The sequence below is a fragment of the Colius striatus genome, chromosome 1, assembly GCF_028858725.1.
Source record: "Colius striatus isolate bColStr4 chromosome 1, bColStr4.1.hap1, whole genome shotgun sequence".
Taxonomy (NCBI): Eukaryota; Metazoa; Chordata; class Aves; order Coliiformes; family Coliidae; genus Colius; species Colius striatus.
The window spans coordinates 79,048,937-79,072,758 of NC_084759.1; the positions used below are offsets into that span (position 1 = coordinate 79,048,937).

A 23,822-nucleotide genomic window follows, 5' to 3' on the forward strand; every position below is an offset into this window, starting at 1 on the left:
AAGAAGAAATGCTGAGACATGACTGTACAGCTTTATAAACTAGTGCACAGGAAAAATTCCTCTGTCTGAATCACAGAGAAGTGTTGGAGGCCATGCTATCTCAACTTCAAAGATACAAAGGAGAGACAAGAAGATGACATAATGTTTACCCACTTGTGTAACAGCACTGATGATGGCAGGCCTAGGAGAACACCAGCCTGAGATGTGAACGGGGCAATCAGCTGCCATTGACAGAGGGTTTTTTGATTGATTTGAAATTAAGGTCATTGTCCCCGGGCCACAGCTAGATTTGATTATTTCTGTCACATTTTAGAAGGGTGAGAGAAACTTGTTTGCAACCATTGACCTTCTCTTCAGTGACTCAATGCATAATGATGGCTTTTCCAGTAGGCTTTGACACTTCCAACTTCCATGACATGCTGTGTGCTGGTACAGCATTGCCACTCTCCCACTGAAACGAGCAGACATCTTCAAGAACTGAATTCTGAATTACAGGTTTACGCTGTTATGAGCTTACGACATCGGTACCAGTGTCATCCTCTCCACTCCTTCCCAAGAGCTTAAGACAATAGGCTCATGCTTTCATACCTGTACATATTCCATTGCACGTGCAACATGACATAGTCCACACATACCTTAATGAATACATTTGACAACAGCTTTTCCAGCTCTTGACGGAAAGGTGGTAATGTAATCCAAGCATTCATGTGATAGCTGACAGCCCTGAAACACTAACCCCTCCATTCTTCCAAAAGACAACCTTTTTCCACTCTTAAATACAGCTGTTTAAAGTCAGTTGTTTTGTATATTTGAGCCATCACCTCCCCCTCATGTTCCTGACCACTGTCCCAAACAGCCCATTTCGTTGACAGCATTCTCAGCTGTCTGTTTACAAGACTCCTCCACCTGATACCTTCCAGAAAGCCACTCATCCCTTTTAGTATTTAATTCTATGCAATACAGGTGTATAGAAAAGCTGTGGGCAGTACAAAATTAAAGCAGATGTGACATTAAATCTGAGAGGTGTATTCACTACGGGCAGGTAAACTGTGGCTACCAATGGACACCTAGGGGAGAGTGCAAGAACAGGGCAAGCCCAGACATGAATCATTTGTAGTGAAGGAACCTTTCTGAGCCATTTCTGGTTTGGCTGTCCTCTGTGGATTTCTCCTCCATACTTTTATCCATTCTCCCATCTAAACGACATCAACTGCCTGGTGCCAGATGGCAAGGGGCTCCACAGCTGTGATGGTGTGAAGAGTTGCCTCCGTACAGTCAAGCAAAGTGGCCGCCTGCTCCCTTCATTTAATGGCCTCTGCTGCTTGTGTTAGAAGTCAGGGCAGCAGTCCCTGTTCATTCTCCCTGCACTCTGCTCAAGAGTTGAGGAACTTTTGTCACATGTGCCCCCAGGTGCCTCTTGCCAGCTAGCTGGAAAGTCATTTTTAATCACAAACCATCACTACTAACTTCCTGTGAACCTTCTCCAGCTCTGATGTGCCCTTCTCGTGATGGTGCGACCAGAGCTCCAGCAGTATCCAGGGCGCAGGTGCACCATAGACTTGCAGAGAGGTGTAAAATCTGTTTTCCTCTCCATTGGCCTCCTAACAAGTCCTGACATTTGAGTCACTCTTTTGGCCACACTTAGCACGGAGCTGACATTTTCCCAGCGGTGCTTATCCCTGGGCTCTCAACCTGGAGGAAATGATGGCCAAAATCTTTCCATGCTGATCAGCAAGGAAGAAATTACCAACTGCAACTGCACAGTTGTGCTGTTTCAGTAAAAAAAAAAAAAACAAACAACAAAACAACACAACTACTTGGAGTAACAGCAGTGGATGTCGAATCCTGAGATGCTACAAAACTCACTCTTAGGCAGTTTGACCTAAATTCCTACGGGCAATGCGGAAGCCACATATTTGGAACATTTGAAAGAAAACTAGACAAATGCCCATAAATTATCCTATGGAGGGGCATTCTTACTCTCTTTCGGAAGATGGATTAGGCAGATGACCTACTAAGGATTTTTTTTTTCCTTCTTCCACTAATTCCTACAATGTCATGAGTGCGTGTGCTTTACCCTTTCTTAAATCATAATCTGTTTGATCCAGCACCAGTCAAAGGTTCTGAAACGCCCATTAAACCGCAAGAGGAAATCTCGAGCGGTTTGCTAATATCAACAGAAATCCAGATGGAATTACAATCATCTTTTATGTACATTCGAGGGCATATTATGTAACACTAGCCACGGATTTAGTTTAATGCACCGCACCCTCCAATAAGCTGCTGGCGACACTAACAGCCATTTGAAACCTAGGAAAAACTCTTTTGCCCTTGAGAAAAAACCATTCGAAAGCCCAGAGCACACAGTCAGGGGGCTTGGGATATTCCGAATCTATAGGATAAAATGGGTACAATGGAGGAAAAGAAGGAGGAAAACTATTTTTTAAGAGAGAGGGAAAGCGTGAGGAAGGAGGAGATTAAAAAAAAAAGAAATAGGAAATTAGAAACGTCCTCAATCTGAGATAGCGGCAGAGAGGAGGTCAAAAACTTCAAGTAAGCAGGAAACGAAAAAAAAATCCCTTAGATTTATTAACGCTGCCTGATGCAGCGTCCTCACAGGAGTCGAGGTTGTCCCCGAAAAGGCTGAGGGGGCTACGCGGGGACCCTCAGTGGTGTTTACCCCACGTAGCCATTGCCGGCACGCCCCCTCATCCCCCGCCTCCTCGCCAAAACGCGTCCCCAGGGAGCCGGCGGCGCGGTGTGCGGAGGCACGGGGGGGCAGGCACGCGGCGGCGAGGGGGCGGGACGCTGGCCTGTGGGCGGAGAGAGGCCGGAGGCAGCCCCCGCCCCTCGCCCCGCCCCGCCCCGCCCGGCGCGGGACGCGGTACCGGGCAGGGCAGGGGCGGCGCGTCCCCGGCGGCGGTTGACAGAGGCGGGCGGCGGCTTCGGGTCTGTCCGTCCTACCCCCTACCCCTCCATGGAACCCGGTTAGGGGCTTCCGTAGCTTCTCAGCGGAGGTAGGTACCGAGGGAGCGGCTGAGCACCGATAACCACCGGGCGGGTGTGAGCAGTGACAGGTTGGCGGCGACGGCGTTTTGCGGGAATCCTTCTCCCGCTCCCCCCATCTCCTTACTCCTTCTTCTTCTCACCCGCCGCCGGGCCCTGCGGTACCGTGGGGAGGGCGGCGGGAAGGTTCCGCGGTCTTCGCTTCGGCCCGTGACTATTGTTTCTGGTGGCGCTGAGCGAGACCCCGGCGGCGGCTTTGTGCGGGTTGTCCCGGCAGTGGGGCTGCGGCGGTGGCTTGGCGGGGCGGGGGCGGGAGGGGGGTGGTGGTGGTGGCACTGAGGACCGAGGCGGGGAGAGGGACGGGGCGAGACCGTGACCACACGAGCAGAGACAACACCCCCACCACCTCCCTCCGCCTTCCTCCTCCTGCCTGCGCAACTTCTCCAAAATCACGCCCGTGGGTGCGCGGGGAGCGTGGCGCGGCGAGCCATCGGCACCACCACCCGCCCCCCGCCCGCCTCTGCCACGGCTCCTGCCCCACTGGAGGAAGACACACTGAGGGGAGGGTCGCAGCGGCTTTAAGTACCCGTTTTCCTCATTCTGGAAGCAGGAGATTAAAACAAATGTAGGGTGGGTTTCAAGATGGGCGGTAATGGGGATGTTTCGGTGTCCCTCTCGTAGCCGGTCACAAGCGAGGAAGAGAATTTACCCTCCCGAAGTTGAGGTAGAAATTCCTCCCGCTGTCGCCCGGCTTCTCGGCGAAGGCTGCCGGGAGGATGAACTGTCACCTGCGCTTAATGGCTTTTTTTTCCCCCTCTCTGGCTGAGGCTGTGGCAGGGCGTGGGTCAGTGGCGTGGCTGCGCTCCGGGCGTGCGTGGCGGTGGGTGTCGGGTTGAAGTGTGGTGCTCCAGAAGTTCGGCATCCCTCGCGGGAGATGCTGCAGGGTGCAGGCGCCCTGTGCAGGAGTTGCAGGGCAGTTGTTAGCCTTACCTCTTCTTTTTCTTGTCTTCCCCCCCCCCCCCCCCCCCGCCCTGTTTCTTCCCTCCTCCCCCGCCCCGCCGCCTTTAAGAGATTGGTTTGGCTTTGATTTGATTTAGTCGCTGTTGTTGATGTTAGTTTCCTCGCGTGCCATTCTCCATCAAAAGTCTGGTTTTAAAATAACGCAGGATCCAAAACGTTGTCTAACAGGGATGTACCTTTAAAGAAGAGAGAGTATCTGGTTGCCCATTAATTCTTCAGATGTTTTTCGTTTAAACTTGATGGGGAATTACTCCTGTATTTTTCTAAGCAACCTCTCATGTCATTTATCACTAACAAATTTCCTTAACGTGTAAAGATACCCTCAGAAATATGCTACTGACTGAAGTGTTTCAGGCAAGACATTAGTATAGGGTGGAAAAATTGGCACACTTATGGGTTTTTTTAATGTGTAAATTTGAAAAAGCCTTCCCTTCCCTCTTGTGACTCTGAGAGTGGCTCTGGTTAATCAAATGTAACTACAGTAACTAGTCGTGGAGGCAGCTGAGAGCCTGCATGTTTTCCTGCCCGGCTCTCGTACAGCTGCCTGTGCAATTAATGCACCCTCACTATTTCATCCTTGGCATCTCTGATGAATTTTGTAGCGTTTCTGTAATAATGGGAATCTCGTGGAGAGGCTGAAATCTCTTTCACCTTGACAGATGATTGAAGCCAAATTTGAAGTGGGGATAATTGCTTCGAATTAGCTGGAGAGCGGTGTTGAGTTTCCGTGTATATGTTAAATTTTGGAGGTGCTCCAGTAGCCAGAGCTATCCATGTCAGACGAGGAATCATCCCAGTGATGGCTGTTGCAGGGCCCTGATCACTTCCTACCGAAAATGCTAGTGATGAGCCTTTGTGATAGGCATGGGCAGAATGGCAAGCACGGGCTGGAGGATGGATCTAGTCATGTAGCGGGCGTGAGTGTGTGCGATGAGCAGGTCATGCTGAACACGTTACAACTTTGGGAAGCTGATGTTTTCTGTGCAGAGCCTGCAGCGGTGTGAATTACAGGGGAAAAATGCATTTGCATGTAACGAAGGCTTCTGGCTCATCTCCTGCGTGAGGAACTCATTTTTTTAATCTTTTTTTTTAAGAAAATCTGGCTCCCGTTTCTGCTTCTGCCACAAACTGCCCGTGTAGCTCTGGGCAAATCATTTCATGTTCCCCTGCCTCCCTCCCCTCGTGTTTACCCGTGGCCTGCCAATGGCTTGTCTATACCGGGCTGTCAGTTCAGACCCTAACTCAAAACTTTGCCTTCCCCACCTGCCTTGCATATGGCAGTCTGAAACCTGTGATAGGTGGCACCTAGCTGCTCTAAGGGAATACGGGTTTGACATTCAAATGCTGCTGCTGGAGCCAATAATACAGACATAGCAGCCTCACAAGGATTCATCGGTCTCTAATCCTATCCCTCTTCTAATCCAGTCATTCTCTGCTGCTAATCAAATCGCCCGGCATCACTCGAGCAGTGTTTGGCTGCGTGCTCGCCCTCGTGTTGACTAGCCTACGTCAAGACAGGGAAGCAGTGGCAGTGAAAATGGGCAGAGTATCACCAGCTCTTTGGGACAGAGATCGTCTGTCACTTGAGGTTTGTAAGATCCGTGGCACGAGAGAGGCCTGGTGTGATTTAGAAACACAAATCATAGCTAGAGGGTAAATTGCAACAACATCACAGAAAAATGACCGGAAAATGGCACCTCGGGCATTCCTGCGCAGCCAGCTGTGTGCACATCGGGAGGGAACGGAGGTGGAAGGGTGCAGCTCCCTCGGCATAACAACAGCATTCTTATTTTAGCATGGAAGACAGCCAAAGATAAGGAGGGGTTGTCATCCGGCTGGTTGGAGGATTATAGAAAAAAAAAAAGAAAAGCTCTGTGGAAATAGAAATATTTTGATGTAGATACTTAGGTTGGAGGGGGAAAAAAAAAAGCAGATAACCTTGCAAGTGATGGACTAGCCACATAAAGCTGGCAGTACAAGATTTCTCCCATAAAATCCAGAATGATCCTAATTAAGCCCAGATCCTGTTAAATGACACGTGGCTTTATTTATTTCAGATGTTTCTAGGTCCTAAAGATGGGGCCAAATGTGAAGAGTTTGATGTGGCAGATAGTTTAACCCCAATTACTTCTACATAAATCACGTGATTGTTACAGGAGTTGAATACATCTGATGGGTGCCTCACAGCTGCTGATAAAAAAAAGAAAATAACTTTTTTTTTTTTTTTTTAAATGCTCCTGAAAAATCTCTGGCAGTGTGTGTGTGAGGGTTTGGGTGAGAGGGGTGGCCATTCTCTCCACAGGCAGGAGGATGGGGATGCGGGAGCTGCTGTGGCACAGCGTGCCCGCCAAGTCTGAGTGCAGAGGCAGCTGAAATGGTGGCTTTGTAGAGCAGGCAGCTGGAGAAAGCAAAGCAAAATGGAAGCTGACAAATACTCTCGTTATGAAACTGGGATGGATGAATGATTTATGGGGGTACTTGCTTTATTTTATTTATTTATTTTGTTTTGAGTGGAGGGAGTTGGTTGGCCATGTGTGGTGCTAGCCGCGAATGGCTTTGTTTGGAGATGAGGCTGCTCTGGGTCACGCCTCCAGAAATGGCATCTACAGAATAACAATGCAGTAAAACACTTCTCAGCATTGCTTGGGTTTCATAGAATGTCTTCAGGAAGAAAGTTTTCCTTATTTTTTGTTCAAAGCTCTAAGCCTAAATCCTTCCAGCAGACTCTAGGTTTCAAAGTGGAGGTGGCTGTGTGAGAGGTCCTGGGCTGAGGGTTATTAAACCTGGCTTGGTTCTCCTTGGGAATTTCCATTCTTGGGTTTTCAATATTGCCCATCCCTCCCGGGGCACTGAGCAACTTTGTAAATAGGCCACTCAGTGGAGGAACTGCTCTGCTGGATGATTTAGTGTTTCTTGTTAGTTCTGGGCTTTTGTGTTTGTTTATTTCTCCAAACAGGTCCATCCATGCTGTCCTTTAATGTGCAGAGCATGGCTGTAACGTGGATGGAGTGAGTTTACAGGGTCATGTCTGTGGGATTTTGACAGTCCTGTGAGTGTTGGGGTGTCATAGGTGATCTCCGTGGTAGATACTGCTCCCCACTCAACTGTTTGTGTGCAAGTGAGTGAACCCATCTCAGCTGGACCTGTTTCCATTACCCTTTTATTTTTATTGGTTAATAGAATCATATAAAGTTTGAGTTAAAAGGAACCTTTAAAGATCATCTAGAATTCCAACCCACCTGCAATGAGCAGGGACATCTTTAACAAGACCAGGTTGCTCAAAGGTCTGTCCAACCTGACCATGAACACTTCCAGGGATAGGGCATCTGCAGCCTCTCTGGACAACCTGTTCCAATGTCTCACCTCCCTCACAGGAAGAACTTCTTCTTAATCTAAATCTACTCTCCTTTGGTTTGAAGCCAATAGCCCTTGTTCTATTACTATATGCCCTTGTAAATAGTTTGTCCTTATCTTTCTTATAAACCCCCCTGAAGTACTGGAAGGCTGCTACTGGCTGTCTCCTCAGAGCCTTCTCATCTCCAGACTGAACAACCCCAACTCTCTCAGCTTGTCTTCATAGGAGAAGTGTTTCACCCCTCTGATCATCTTTGTGGCCCTCCTCTGGAGTTGCTCCAACAGCTCCATGTCCTTCCAATGCTGGAATTCTCAGAGCTGGATGCAGTATTCCAGGTGGGTCTAATAAGAGAAGAGGGGGAGAATCGCTTCCCTCAATCTGATGGCAACACTTCTTTTGATGCAGCCCAGGATATGGTTGGCTCGCTGGGCTGCAAGTGCACATTGCTGGCTCATGTCCAGCTTTTCATCCTCAAATACCACCAAGCCCTTCTCCACATGGCCACTCTAAATCCTTTCTTCCCATAGTCTGTATTTATACCAGGGATTGCTCCAAATCAAGTGCAAGACCTTGTACTTGGCCTTGTTGAATGTCATCACGTTCATGTGAGCCCACTTCTCAAGCTTGTCCAGGTCCCTCAGGTGTTTTAACCACACATCTCAGCATAGTATCACTTGCAAACTTGTTGAAGGAGGGTTGACACTACTGTCTGTGCTGTTTATGAAGATATTAAACAGTACTGGTCCCAATACCACTGCTTGTCATTGATCACAACCTGTGCATGTCGTTGTTTGGAAATCCTTCTTTGAGACAGTGGCTATGGGGCTAAATGTTCCTAAGAATTAACCAAAGAGCCTGGGACAGTCTCCTGTCCCCTTCACCCTCTTTAAGGAAAAAAAAAAAAGTATCCTTCAGCTTAGTGGCTTCCAGGTCCCTGTATTGCTTTCACTATCCTTAAAGTTGCTAGAGAGCAGCCACTATAGCAGAAGGAAGGTGGCAGCTTTGGCTTGAAGGGCAAGCTGGGCTTGGGTTTGGGTTCCCCCCCCGCCCCCCATGGCAGGAACAAAGATCTTAGAACAAGCTCCAGGACTGACCACGTTGATACATGTCCTATTGTCTTTGAGCCAGTGATTTTGGGTGAGCTCTGATGAGCAAGAGAGGTGGAGGAAGTTTGCTGGGACATGTCACTGAGCTCTGGTGAGGCTGCTGAGGGCAAGCACCTCCTCTCTGAATATCCTCAGCTGTAGCTGCAAATTGAGTTGGTCAAGCTAGTTCTGAAGACCAGTGTCTTCTACAATGTCTTCCAGTGCTTTAACCTTTTAATTATTTCTCTGCTTTTCTTGTGGGATGGAAACAAAGAGGTGGGAGAAGTGCAGTGGCCACTAGAAGGGCCAAGCTGACGATGACTCTCGCCTGCCTCGGCAGACGGCATGCTCCTCGTGGCAGTGCCAGCTTCTGTGGAGGAGTGTAGGTCATGCTTGCATTCCAGTGAAAAAATAATTTGTTAATGGCCAGAGAATAATCACTTTACTCTGAACAGCCTCTCCAGCTGCATTGCACCAACTGTTCTTTTTCAGCTTCTGAATCCTTAATGACAGTAGCAGCTAATTTCTCTTCCTGTGTTTTTCTAGCTGCAATGTCCTATTTTCTCTGAATTTATTGAGAAAATAATAGAAGTCATTACAGAGCTACTTGTCACCTTTCAGAGAAGAAAACTTCTCCCTGGTTGAATGGCCAAGTTAGTTACTTGGTGACTGACTCAGACAATAGAGACTTTTTGTAGCTCATCAGTTATTCATCTGTGCTTAGTGAATAAACTAATTAGCTAGAGGAGTGTTACTTATAGTCTGTGAATATCAGAAGATGGTGAATAAACCTGTCACAAGCTTTATAACAACAGCACTTGTGCATTCTGTTGCATGGTAAGCAAAAACCCCAAAATGGAGGGTCAGAAGTGATGAAATGAAAAGGTGAAAAATGTGTATTCATTGTGAGTTTATGAGTTTTTTTTAAAAAATTGGATATCTTTGAAAGCTTATGGGACAATATTGCACAAAGTGATCCTTGATTTAAAGAAAAAAAACCCTAAGGTGGTTCTTACATATGTATATGAAATAATCAGGTTAAAGAAAAGATGCTGAGGAGTATTATACTAGAGGATGCAGAAGGGCAATGAGAATGAAAGACGTAGAAAATAAAGTGAGATGTGAAATATTTTTGTGTGTGCATGATACACGTGTTTCTGGTGGTTGGTGATGGATTGCTTGCCATAGAGCTGGATCCACACAAGGGCCCTGCAAAGCAAACAGGAAGGGCAATGCATTGTTTTTTTAATCAGGATTTTGCTAACCGAGGAGTCAGACATCCCTGTCTGAATAATAGATGCTCTCATCCCCTGCCTTGATGACAGGAATGATCAGGAGGCAGCTCTTGGCCAGGAGGTCTGCCCCACAGAAAGGTGGGGGAAGAGGACTGCTTGCGTGGCTGAACCTTGCTCTCCAGGCTGTGGGATGCTGAGAGGATGCCAGAAGAAAGTAGGAGCATATGAACCATTACATGTTATTGTACTTCCCTCTGTCTCCTACTCCCCGCCAAAGCGTTGTATACCTCTCAGGCTACAAGGGTCATTCCTTGTTTGGAAGAATCTTATCTAGGTTACTGTCTTGGGCAGCTGTCTCTGGGGTTCTCAGACGCAGTTACTGTAGGTGCCAAGCCTGTTGGACCCACTATGTAAGATGCTTGCCCTTAGGGGAGTGTTTTTGACAAACCCCATGGGAGAGCAGTTGGATCAGCTGGGTTCATTCAGAAGATCAGCAGAAGCATGGGTCTGCAGCCCTGCAGAGTCTCCTATTGTGACGGCAAAAGGTCTCTTTGGCATAGGATACTCTGTACTGGAGGGATCAGGTAGTGTGTACATAGAAATAAATATGGGTGTACATATAAATAAATATATGTATACAGAGACACACACATGTGTCCTTTGCACAAGTATATCCTAGAAGAAGGAATGCACAGAAGAGCCTTGCTGTTGCAGCTGTGCTGTTAACTTATCTCTAGTCTCTAGGGGGTAGAGTTAGTCTCTAGGGGGTAGAGTTAGTTCTTGCCATTCTGCTTCGGAAGGACCTATGTATGGTTAGGGTGGATTCATGAGGCTTCTGTGATGGAAGAAACTGGGCTCTGCCTTATGGCTCTTCTGTGTTGTGCATGCAGGATGCATGAAAGGGTGTCATTCTCTTATGGGACTGGTGTTGCCATGCTCTGTCTCAAGTCTCCCTCACCCTTGTACCTAAGCGGGTGTTCAGTTTATGGAAGACTCCTTGTTTGTGCTCCGGATATGCTGGAACTGATGTTGGTAGATGGAAGAACGTAGTTGCAAGGAGTTGTATTTACTCACTCAGTGAAGGAATACATCTGCCTTTGATTTGGGTTTGCCATTTAGGTCCTTAAGTGATTTTTCTTTTTTTGGATGCTTGGGTAGCAGCTATGTTTAACCATGAAACCATCACTTGTCTTTTAGGATATGTTTTGACTGTCACCATAGTTTTCTGTATTCTAAGGGGATTATTAAATTGATGGAGGTAGCCCTGGTTACCATCAGATGCCACAGAAAAGAAACTGAAAGCAGCATATGGCTGTGTGCCATGGATCCTCACATTCATAGGATGTTACTACAGAGCAGTGCAATGACAATCCTGGAGGGACCCAATACAGCCTCCAACCTGAAATGGTTAAGTCAACAGACAAGGTATATGCCTTTGATCACAGACTCCAGACATGTAGGATTTTTTTTTTTTCAATTGCTGCAGAGGCAGGTCAACACTCTTACTTCCCATTTGCTTACTGGTGGAAGTGAATTGCTCTTTGCTTTGAAGCATAAAGACCTAAATATTTTTGGGAACCATTTTTCTTGAAGAGGTGTTGCTGCATTTCCAAGGAGCCAAGGTACTCAGGCTATCAGCCTTTTATTTTTCAAAAGGAAGGAGGTGTTTTTATTAGAGTTTCCTGTTTTGAACTCCAGTTAAAGGCTATGAAGTGGTCAGAGGTGGGAGAGTTATCATTTAGGTCAGGGTCATCTCTTTGTATTTTCATATTTGTATACATAGTGCACATAGATTAATTATTTTCATATTTATGTTACATGTTTTGAGTTCTATGTAAGGCTGCTACTTTAAGGAAGTCTAAATAAGGTTTCCTGTCAGGAAAGGTTTAGATACAGCTGGTCCTGCCTGGGGCAGAAGGATGGGTTAGGCGACTTTTCAAGGTCCTTTTCAGGACCTTTTCTGTGGTTCTAGGCAGTTACCCAACAAAACAAATCCACAGTAGATTGTGCTGGTTATACTGATAGGGTTTTGTGTGCTGGTTATGCTGATGGGATTTTGCTGTAGCATTTCACATGGATATTTGTTTGAAAAAGAGATAATAGCTAATTGTAGTATGATTACTACTGCTGCTGCATCCGACAAATGTTTCTTGAAATTAAAGAGGAAAACTGACGTTATATTTTTAGACTAGCGACGTGATATGGCTATGATTAATTTTTCCAGGAGCTTTGTGTTTTTTATATCTGCTTAAGTGTATTAACATTTTAAAAGGTCAAAGGTAAGCTTTAAAATGGAGGCCAAATTAAGATGGATGGGAGGAAAATGACATTTACTTCTTGTTACTGCACATTGTTTGAATTTGACCAAAGGCAAAACCAAAACAAAGGCCAGCTCCCCCAACCCCAGACACACACAAGCACACAGACCTGTTCCCACCACCTGCCTTCCCTGCACACCTAGTCCGGGAAAATCTTATTCACATAGGCAAATCATCATCCGAACAAAATCAGGAGTCTAATGTCTTCGTTTCCAGATGGCTTAAGTATCCCATTGCAAAGTATCTCATTTAACTAGTGTGAGCAAACTCTGTAAATAAAAGTAGCTAAAATGTTTATATTAGGAAAATATGGCTAATGGGAACCGTAACCATGTTATCATTTCCTGCCCTTGCTGGGTTTGAGATGATGATTTCATCAGGGAAGGGACTGTACCCTTATCCTTATTCATGCAATTCCTGGCACACCGAGTCCCTGTGAAAACAGAAAATAAAATATCATAGGAATAATGTCTTTGCTTCCAGTGGGAAGGGTGGCTGGTCCCAGCCAAAAGCAAGGCTTTAGTAGAGCTGCTCTGTGAACATAGCAGTCTACAAGAACTTTGGGTTTGGACAGTGCAGCATAGGTTGAGGGAAGGACCAAATCTAAGCCCATCATTTGCACTCATGCCCTGAAATGATGATGGGGAGCTAGGCCAGCAATGTGCCCCGGGCCTTGGGAATCACCAGTCTCACCTTCAAGGGAGACAACCTTGACAGTGAAGATTTGGGCCATCTCCTGCATCAGCCTCCAGCCACCTCAGCCCTGTTGCTGTATGTACCGTAAAGCACATCCCAACCTTCTGTGGATCATAGGGGCTGTGCCACCCTGGGAAGAGCCACACCATGCCAAGGGCCATTCTGACTTTAGGTCATTGGGTTTTTAATAGGTAACTGTAAATTGTTGCGGCTGTGGAAGATTCAAGGTTGTCACTTCATCCAGATCTGGGTGCTTGGTGCAGGGGTACTGGGTTTCCCAGGTTCGTAGGTAGGTTCAGCCTCCTCCTCAAGGTGTACATGCACCTCCCTCCCACCTGAAACCTGACTGAAATGTTCCCTGAAGCACTGAAAAAAGAAGATGTTTTGGTGCAAACAGCTGAACCCTCTTTCCCAGAGACAGGGGCAGTGCTAGCTCTGAGGGGAGCATGCATTTTGCAGTAGCCAAGGTACAGGGGTCACATTTCTTCTGAGGCTTCTCCAACCTTTTTCTTCTACAGCCCAGCCATTGTGGATTGAGTCCTTTTATTCCTGTAGGCTTTTAAATTTTTTCACTAACTTTCCAGATATCAGAACTATCTCTTCCCTAACCCAGGGGCCAGATAATCAATCTCATTATCTGTTAGTTCAAAATGACATGGATGTAAAGCGGGTTGAAGCTTTGGCCCAGTATCAGTGAGATTACTTAGATGTTTAAGCTGTGGCTGGGCTGCCGGTAACCAAGAAAGGGCAGTGCTGCTGTTCCTGAAGCCATAACTACCTGGAAGCCTTTGGCAGGCAGCATGCCAGCCCCATACCACAGGGAGCTCGGAACGGCCTCCCAGAGCTGTGGGCTGCCCAGAGCAGAGCACCATGGCAAGGAACCCAAGGGCTGAGATGGCTTCGTCAAAGGAGAAGGCCGCAGTGTTCAACTCTGCCCCCAGGGTTAAGGCCCGAGATGTGTCTGAGGTTAGAGTAAGGTATGGTCAAATCCTTTCCTTGCACCTCCAACAAGCAGTAAGCTCTCCTAAGCGTCCCTTTCTGGGTGCTGAAAACGTTTGACCAAAAAAAAAAAAAAGAAGAGGAAAATGTCAAATGCTCAAAGGCTTTGTTCCAGTGTGAAAATGTATTTTTCATTTCCAAACTGAATGGATTCTTTCAAGGCTTCCCTGCCTTGTGGAACAAACAAAACAGCTTTATTTTCTCATTTTGCCAAAGAAGAAAAAATAGTTCTTAAATTGCTCAACCCAAACATTTCTTTTTATTTTTTTTTTTCCCCCCAGCCTGGCCACCATAGCAAACAATTTCATTATTTGCATAGCTCTAATTGCAGCGATTAAACAAACACAGCAAACTCAGACCCTTCACAGAGCCTCATCACAACCCCACAGCCAACTTGGTCTGTATTTTGTTAGCAGAGAGGGAGATCAGAGTGGCTTTGTGCTAGACTGAAAATAAATTATTGACTTCCCCCCCCCCCCCGCCCCTTCTAAACTGATACGCTATCAGTTTAGAGCAAGAATAATTTTGCCTGTTCTTTTGCTAGCAGGCTGAGGGGATATCACCATATTGTGAACCTGGTACAGTTTAAAAAGCATTTGGGTTTTGAATGTCTTGTTCACATGTTACTGTTAAGTTGCAGCCGCTATTGATGTTATTCTAATAAGGTGTAGGGTTGATACTCTATTAGTGATACACATCTTAACATAAGGGAATGAGAAACAAACATCTACATCTTTTTTTGTTGTTCTTGTTATGAAGATGGCAGGTACCAGAAGACATGGTTGAGGAAAATTTTGTCTGGCTGCAGTTCTATCAAATAGGAACAAACACATTTTGGGACATTTTTTAATGACATTTATTTATAGCAGGTAGTACACAGGCGGCTGCTATTTCTCAGTGTGCTGGAAGAATGTTCTCCAGATGGTGCTTACTGTTTATGCTTTCATTCACTTCACTTGAACACAGCAGCACTCTACACAAAACATGGAAAATTGGAAAATAAAAACAATTATGTTGTTACAAAGTGCCATGTGATTTGCTGAAATGTCTCAGTTGACTGATGAGCGATGCTTGGGGGCAGCGTAGGGGATCAAGCCTGTCACTGAAACTCTGCGTCTGAGTCCCCAAATGGGGAACAGACATTGTCCCAGCTTGAAAGGGACTTGCCCTTCTCTCCCCAAAAGGTGGGTTTCAGTAGGACTGCTAATCCGACCCTTGTGTTGATGCCTCTTCTTCCTGCCTTTTCCCTCACAAGTATTTGAGTGAATGTAGGAAAGGGGTTATAATGGCAATGCTGTTGGAGTTTCTGTGACCGCACAGCCCCAAGGTGGGAGAGACACAAGCCAAAGCATTTTGTGAGCCTTTCTTGTGCTATCATTCTTTCAGCGTCTAATCTGAGTGAAAAATAGCGTGGCCCTTGCCTTGTCCAGCTTAAAGCAATAACAGTCAAAACTGGTATCCAAAAGGACCAGTGTGGTCCATGACTAGTGTTCATTGCAGTGGTCAAAATAGGTATCCAAAGGGAGGGCATGCTCTTGCAGACTTCTGTCAGCTTCTGCAGGACTGCTCACACAAAACATTTTCAGACTGGAAGCTTTAAATAAAAGACCCTAGAATCTAATGAGGATTTTTTTCACTAAAAATCCTTGGCAAAATTTTGAAAATAATTATTTCAATTTTATTTAAGAAACCCACAGGAAAACAAAGGTAATAATCAAGATGGGTATTAACATTAAGGATGGGGGAAGAAAGTTGGGTTTTTTTTGGTTGCTGGTTTGTTTTTCTTCATTTAGTTTGCAAACATTTTTTATATACATGTATATAAAAGATAATATTTCTGGCTTTCATTAAAAAAACAGAACAAGAAGAAAACAAACCACTTCAGGAGCATTCTTCAAATAGCGGAAACGATATCAAGTTTAAACTTTTGAACAGGACACTATTATTATTTCTTTGTAAACAAAAGCCTTCAAAATCTAGTTTAAAGACAGCATTACTTTTGGTGAAATTAATTTTCAAGAAATTAACGTATAAACTTTTGTTCAACTGATTTGGGGGATGTCTTTGCTAAATGGGCAGCCCTGCACAGTGCTTCAGTTTCTCTCCCTTGTCCATTACCCAAGAGACAGCCCTTTCCCAAGCAGAATTCTTGCTACATCAGCTCCATGCTGTTTATCTTTCGTTGCTCCCTTGGCAGTTATTATTTCTTAATGTGTTAATTGTAGTTCCTGGACCCTCACGTGTGAGCATGTGTAATGTTCACGGTAATGATGCCGACACGTTCTCTAGTTACTGGAATCGAAGAGAGAAAACCTTACATTCGGTCTGGGCACAGGGCATCCAGTAAGAGAAACTAATTACAAGAATTCAAATAGCATAAAAAGAATAAAGTGGATAATTGGGGAGTGCAGGCATTGGGTTGAAGTGGGGGGTTTTTTCTTGCTTATTCCAGTTATGATTCCTTCTAAAGCTCTGGCTTTCTGTGATATATTTTTTTTTTTTTAATTAAAACTTGAATTATGTCACTTGCTTTCCACCTTTTAGCAGTATTTCACAGTAAATTCATTCCTAATAGCAAGTAGTCAGGGGTAAGGAATGGCTTTGCTGAGCGATGGGGACTGTTAATTATTAAAAAGAAACCTATGGATTTAAAACAAATTAGACCTCATTAAGCTGAGGTCTGTTTCCACACAGACCAGCTGACATGAAAAAGCTCATCTAGGAGAATGGAAAATAGCACCTTTTAGCTGACACATCCCTAGCAGAGATGCTTTGGATTTGTGCCAGAGATCTCAATTCCAAACCTGCAACTTTCTTACCTCTTTTCCATGTTTCTTCCATCCCTCCTGCCACTCGCAGCCACCCCAAATGATGCCACTCAAACCCCCCATGTGTGCAGGAGTCCCACCTCACTCCTGGAGCTGGCTGCTGGCCATCAGCAGCTGGAGTCAAGCTGGCTAACTGAGTGAGCCAGCTCTTGGACCATCTTTGTGAAAAGCCCAGCCCAACAGATTGGCTGTTCCAGGTTTTGCAAAAGAGGAAACACTGCAAAAGGCCCTTTTTTTTACCTTGCTATTTGAAGGGAAGGGAGGTATTTGATTTCTACCGTGGAGTTTTGCCATGGACAGGCTGACAAACTCTGTAGGATTGATCTACTTATACTCATTTACAAAGGCGAATTTGAGGGGTTTTTGTTTTGTTTGGGTTTATTTTGTTATCCAAACTTGGTTGTGACTCTGAAGTTGTTTTTACTTAAAGGCTTTGTGTGGGACTTTACAGAAGATCCAAAGGGCTGATTGTTGGAGACTATACACTCAAACATGTAACTGCAGCATGTTTTAGGCCGCTTTTCTGACATTTTTTTTGGAAGCAGTGAGTGAGTCTGTCCACAGGAGAATCCTAATAAGGAGAGTGAAAGGTGACCTATAATGAGCATTTTAATTGTATGTTCACAGGCAGGCCATGTATGGGCTTTGCTGTCTTGCTGAGACATCCCCCAGATCTTCTCTGGCATTACAGGCATTGACACTTATATCAGGAGAAGAAACGCCCATTCTCCTGGCTAGAAATCAGCAATAACATTTTGACATCTGCGCAACAGTTTAAAATGAATTATTCAGCACATAGATCGTGCTATTTGAGCAGCCAGCACATCTCTGCCCATTTACTACTGTCAGTCCGTGGTGGAGATATCATTGATGCCAGTGGGAACTGAGCACATGGACTGGGGGTAGGTTTTGGCCCATAGCCTGGAACAGCATTTGACAGCACCCCTGCAGAATATGATAGGAATAATCTGCTTTGCCACCAGCAAAAGGCTGAAAGACAATGCCAGTCTATTTCTTCTCTTACAGTATTTTAAACACATGTATAAAAAGAGACCTTTAGAGTTAAAGAAATTGTTAATTGTTCAACTGTTTTAAGTTCTGTTTTAAAAAGTAAAACTTGTGTGTAATTTTGATGAAATCAATGTATTACATATGGCTCCCCAGAAGCCCTGAGCATCTATAGCCTACTGGGAGTAGACCCAGAGCATAAACTGGCAACAGATCCAGGCCAGTCTCCAGCTTCTGCCAAATTGGAGGGTTAAAGGGAAGCAGTTGCTAATTCCTGTCAGCAAAGAAAATTCATGAGATTCATGAAGTAAGCAGCATCTGATTTGGAAAAAAACAGGCCAAACTGCTGTAAGAACACGCTTTGGGGAACTGCAGATGGGAAACTGGGAAGAAACACAGATCAGGCAAACATCAGCAAAGCCAGGTCTGCTCAGGACAGGCATTTGGGAGAAAAAAGTGGACATTTATCTTGTATTTAGCTTCCTAATTCAGTAAGGTCATTGGAATTAAAGCAGTGTATGTGTCTAACATCTGTTATTTCAAAGGATGCCTGTTCCCTGTTGCTGAATTTTGAATATAGAATGCAGAACGCTGTATGAAAAGGTTTTGTGCTATGGATTATTGTCCTTTCCTCACCTTCCTTTAAGGACTATGTTATAGCTATGTTGTACTGATGCCTATCTAGCAGGCAAAAATTTGAGAGCACTCAGATAACATTAGAGCATACAACAATATCATCTGCTCATCGTTGTCCATGTCTTTCAGGTGGTTAACTAAAATTCCAGTCTGCCCTAATTTCTACCTGCTCGTCCATTTATGCGTAACAAATACCCTCCAGTGGAAGTAGCCCAGCGTTGTACTTGGAAAGGCATAACATATTATCCAGGTAACTATAAAACAAACAGCTAGTATACATTAAAGTTCTTGTGCAGGAAAGCGTATCTATTGAGAAAAGACACTTAAGCATGTAATGAAAGTTAAACAAATCCTTATGTCCCGCTGAAGTCAGTAGAATTTAAGCATATAGTTAATCTTAAATGCAGAAAGGGCATATGCTCTGATAGTAACACTAGAAGCTGTAAGATTTTTTTAATCTGTGTGTGTAGCTTTATTTTCAGAGTCCCCAGGAGCTTTACAGTTAGCAGAAAGATGTGAAATCATGATAAATACCATGCAGCTCTAGATGCTCAGGTGCAGTGCTTCAGCAGGAGGTGGGACCTGGCTTCCTTAGCTGGTCTGTGGCAAGAGGGGCTCTGCAGCTGATACTGCTGCAGCTGGGTACAAGTTGGGAGTTTGTATGCACAGTGCAGTCAGCACCACCTGGGTGTGCATACGCCTGTGTGGTGTTTTTCATAGGGACTAAAGTCTATTCTAGCTTTTGTAGGGCTGCCATCACCAAAGTGGCCGAACCTTCTTGCTGCCTTTGATCCACTCGCTGTCACTGTGCTCCCCTTGGGCAGGGAGTGAAAGGAGCAGGGGGAAATGTCAAGTCTGATTATAATAGTTATTTTCGTGTCTGCATAGACGAAGGCATCTCGGGGGAGAATGGGTTTCCAGACCTCCTGTCTGTGCAGTTACAAACCTGTCTGAGTGGCTCGCTCAGCCTCACAAGGGAAGCCTGTGAGCCAGGATGTGAGTGTGTACCTCCCTGATCGCAGAGCAGAGGAATATGCCTTGCTAATGTAAGTGTGGGGTGGCAAGGGGAGCAGGCTTGTGCAGAGGTCCATAAGAACAGGGAGGAGGGTAAACAGCTGAAGTAATATATGTGTGAGAGTGAAGAAAGCTACCCGATTTCATTGCCACTTGATTGGAAAGATGTGTGTAGCTTGTGAGCATCCATTAATTAGTGATGCGGTTGCTCCGTGCCGGGTATCAATAAAACCTTAATAGTACATGATACCAGCCTGTGATTGCTTCCTTTTTTTTTCTCATCCCCTTCTGAGAAGGCGTGTATATTGGTGCAGCTGTGTATACAGTGTGTATGTGCTGTGGCTGCTTAGATAAGAAAGGGATGGCAAAACGGTTTAGCAGCTAGTCACCTCCCACATCATTTTCCCAAGTGTTTAGAAAAGGATCTTTTGATACGCAGCACTCTCTCGCATGCACAAAATAACCAACGTTTCTCTTTCTTACTAATCCTTAAAATGGCTCCTGAGCAGGCATTTCTAGGTATGTGTAGTGACTGCAGCCTGATGGGTTAGCAGCAGCAGCAGCAACAACAGCAGCAAAAAAGGCTCTTCTTCATTTCCTTTATATGCATATCGCGCAGCTTTTCAAACAGTGCATCAAACACAGCCGGCTGGAAATTTCCAGGCCCATTTCCTGCCTGGTGCATGCTCATAAAGCAAGATTGTACAGTCCGTGGCTGCAGTACTGCAGAAAGTCAATAAAGAGCTGACCACCTCACCTCTATCAAAAGCAGTTGAGAAGTTCTGCCTCATCTGCCTTATTAAAACTACGCTTGACTCCTGCAGAGAAACCTAGTAGGGAGCCTGGAAGAGGAGGGATTTAAAAAGGAGGCTGACATTGCAGTGAGTATTCTACAGCTAGGTCTTGCAGTAGGGTTAAAGAGTGCTTATTGTAGAATAAGCCAAAAAGGCAGCTTTCTTTAAAACAGGGAAAATGCCTGTGTTTAATGCACTGAACTTCTGATTCTCCTATGTACAGTATAGCATAGAAATAAGATGATTAGTTATTGCAGCAATGAGCAGATTTAAGTAGCTCCCTAATGGACTTGTGAATTTAAATATGTATACACATATATATATATATATGTGCACTTGTGTATATACTCAATCTTTGCAAGAAAAGATATGATGTAGAAATAGATGCAAGAGGTAGAATTAATAGTGAAAAAATACATTTTAGTATATGTTTGAAGGATGTTGGTTTGGGTTTTTTTTTCTTTCCTTTTATATAAGAGTAATTGATTGAATGTTTGCCAAGCTTTCAGTAGTATCCATCGGGAATCCCCACCCCCACTTTCTCTGGGCCTGCCAGCTTTTTCTCACCTTGAAATGAAAAAAAGAAAGAACTTCAGCAGAAAGATCATTGCTTTAGCTTAATATTGTAAGATTTCAGAGATTGAATTTTCTGATAGTAATGAAATGAACCCTGAGTTGTGCCATGAATTTGATTGCAGTTAATTTGATTTTTGAGATGTTCAACAAAGCTAGCCCATTAGCTTTAACCTCACATACTTTGGATTTGTACAAAGTGGTATTTTTATGTATATGTGTGTGTACGTAATACAAAAATCTCTCTCTGGTAATGCAGTTGTTTGTAGCAATTACTGTCAATGAGCAGTTACTAACTATAGCACCACTGGAAGCAGTATCCGGTGTGGTGTTGCTTTGGTGCTACAGGGTTAGTTTTCCCAAGGAAAAACATAACTGAATGTCTCAGCCAGAAGACAGGTGGAAACCCTATCCTGCAGCTTTTTCCAGTTCTCACTGATCTTTACGAGACTAGTCATATGAATAGGAGCAACTCTTGTCAGGAAGGATTTTTTTTGCTAAACCTTGCAATTTCTGTTTATTTGATTTGCCTCTGGAGACTTCAGAGTGAAGTGCTTCTCTCGGTAGCATTTGCCAAGAGGCAACAATTGTGAGGTGGGGCATCCCTCAAGGTGGTCTCAACATCTAGCCTTTTCTCTTTACACAACTTTTTTCCTGGTCAGCAGTTGTTAAGGTGGTGGAAGTGGTGGAAGATGGCCTTTATATATATATATATATATATATATATATGTGTGTGTGTGTGTGTGTGTGTGTGTGTGTGTGTGTGTGTATAAATAATACCAGCTTCAGATAAGAAAGTATTTGGTGATGTCAGAAAACTAATGGCTCAAGGCTACAGATAACTGGGAATAGTGTTAAGGAGTTGATCACATGAGGGAAAACAAGATTCTGCAGCTAGAAGGAAAATGGTCACTATCAGGAAAAAAAAATACAGAGGATTCTGTTTCCAGAACAAGGCAAGAAACAAGACGAAGGAGGGAGGAGATGAATGGTGGGGCACACAAGTAGGGAGTGATGCTGAAAGTTTTCCAGGCGATTGGGCAAAAGTTGAGCTGCAGAGCAGATAACTGCCATGAGCTGCTCCTGGGAGGTCTTGTAAGTGGAGGAGTGCAAAATCTCAGCAGGTGTCAGGGGATATACGACTTAGCAACTTGTGGGAGGGAAAGTACCCATAGATGGGAAGAAGGTTGGACATATGGCTGGAGACAAGGCATTTTGTCTGGATCTGTGCCACTGAAGTCCACGTCAGCACTTGTGGAGCCTGGGAACCAGGCTGTCTCCCTCCAGCTCAGCCATCCCCAGCAAACCTCATCTCCTGGCCCTGGGGCAGAGGGGCCTGGAGTATCCCTGCTTCTCTCTTGGGTGCTTCTGCCTGTGTCTCATGGAGGGCTCCTGGATGTCACAGCCAGCTGCCTAAGGGACCAAGCCCGGGGCACGCACCAGTCCCCCTCTCTCCACCTGAATCATTCACATGTCTGGCTTGAGGTAGAGCTGGGCTCTCACACTTGGGGGTGCTCCAAGAGGTCCCATCTTTGGGCAGAGTGAGGAGCCAGGTAGCAGGGTGTACCGTGGCAGCAAGCAGCCATCCTTCTGGAGGACTCTCATGTGCCCACACCTTTGCAGCATTTTCTCAGGTCCTGCCAAGCCACAGTCCAGGTGTCTCTTTGCTTGCTACAGGGCAAGGAGAGATGTTGTTGTTCCTAACTTACTATTTCATAGGGTTTGGGTTGGTTTGGATTTTTTTAAATTCTTTTCTTTATGCTGCTTTTGGTGGCCCAGTCTGAGGGCGAGGTGCTTGATTCGTGCGACAGGAATTAGGCAAACCTATTCAGCAACAAAGTGGGGGAAAAAAGCATTAAAGTGCTGACAACCTCACTGTAGAGTCTCATAGAGCCAAATCCAGCACTTAAAATTGAGGGAGGAGACAGAAACCTCATCTCTCTCTTCAGAGGGTGCTGAAGCACAGTGCCCTGGCAATGCTTAGGAAACAGAGACCCATCCTGACATGAAGCTGCCCCATGATGTTGTGCTCTGCATGGACAGTGCTTGTCCTTCCATGGGAATCTATATCCATAGGCCCCTTGCTGCCAGTCTATACCCGGTGCAGCAGAGATGTGGGCCCATGCATTCCCCAGGGGAATGCACCTTTCCCCACAGCTGAGGCTGGGAGTGGCCTGAATCATCACCCAGAGGTGTGATACAGCTTCCATGCTGCCCATAAGTTAGACTCATTTGGTGTCTAAAGCTTCTCAGGCAATGCTAGCTAGAAAGAAAACAATTTTACACATCAGCAATTTTTTTAATGATTAATAATATTATCCTGCTTTAATTGAAAAATGGATTGGTGCCCTTAAGAAAAAATTAAGCTGCAGGAATGAGTATCTAACCTCTTTATGATGAATGTGTATTTTTACACGCTGCATATCGCTGTCAGTGCTTTTAGAAATAATAGTGCCGTGTATTGTAGTAAAAAAAATTGTCCCATGTTGTTTGTAGTTGCGTGGCACCATTCTGTCTGGCTGACTTGGCTTTAAGAGCCTGAACGCTTGGGAAGAAGCAGCATGAGGATGCTGAAATCCTTTTAAAGTGAATTTATGTACAAACAGGAGGGTGATGTGTAGGCTCCGAGCTCTGCTATCAGTTGTTATTGCTGAGAGATATTCACGGGGAGTCGATGCCAGACGGAGCATTAGCGATTGCCAGCCTCAGTGTCTTCGTGGGAAGTCAGCCATAAAGTCGGTGAGGGCTCCTGTTTGTGGGATTTTTAAACACCAGTGAATCATTTTACGTAGTAAGGCAGTTATTGGTGGGGTGAGTTTGTGCAAAAGTCTCTGTAAACCACTTTCTCTACCCAAACAAAGCTTGAGAAGGAAAGAGAGATGATGCTGAAGGGCAGGGAGATTTGTTACGCCCGGCAGAGAGCTGGCAGCTCAGCTCTGCCGAGATTTACCAGACAGCGCATGGGAGTGGGGGGATGCTGCCTGCCTCTGCCCGCCTGCCTGTGACTGTGGGCAGTCCCAGAGACAGGGCAAGTTATGACTTCCCAGGCATCATGCTCCTTCCATGTATCTGACCTGGGATTTTGTTTCCTGCAAAGCAGCCCAAGGAAGCTGAGTTTAAAGAAGGTGAGAGGTCCTCTGATATTGACAGTTTGGGACAAAACTTTCAGATGTACTGCTCTCCTGGCATTGTCCATCTGCTGCAGGCATCTCAGAAAACTGTGGCTTCAGCAGCAGGCTCAAAATGAAACCATGG

At 45.2% G+C, this 23,822-nt stretch overlaps 1 protein-coding gene across 5 annotated transcripts in view; it reads left to right on the plus strand.

Annotated features, from left to right (window-relative positions):
- Nucleotides 1-2,867: 2,867 nt before the first annotated feature.
- Nucleotides 2,868-23,822, plus strand: part of RAI2 (retinoic acid induced 2) — a 46,876-nt gene continuing 25,921 nt past the window's right edge. Inside the window, exons 1-2 of one of the 5 annotated variants that reach the window (XM_061999294.1) lie at nucleotides 2,868-3,017; nucleotides 18,316-18,436. The gene's annotated coding sequence lies outside the window, so the exon portion shown is untranslated. Of the gene's footprint in view, nucleotides 3,018-3,421; nucleotides 3,637-3,710; nucleotides 3,731-18,315; nucleotides 18,437-23,822 lie in introns of those variants that run through there. The other 4 variants (XM_061999302.1, XM_061999310.1, XM_061999319.1 and 1 more) reach the window with 4 other exon arrangements.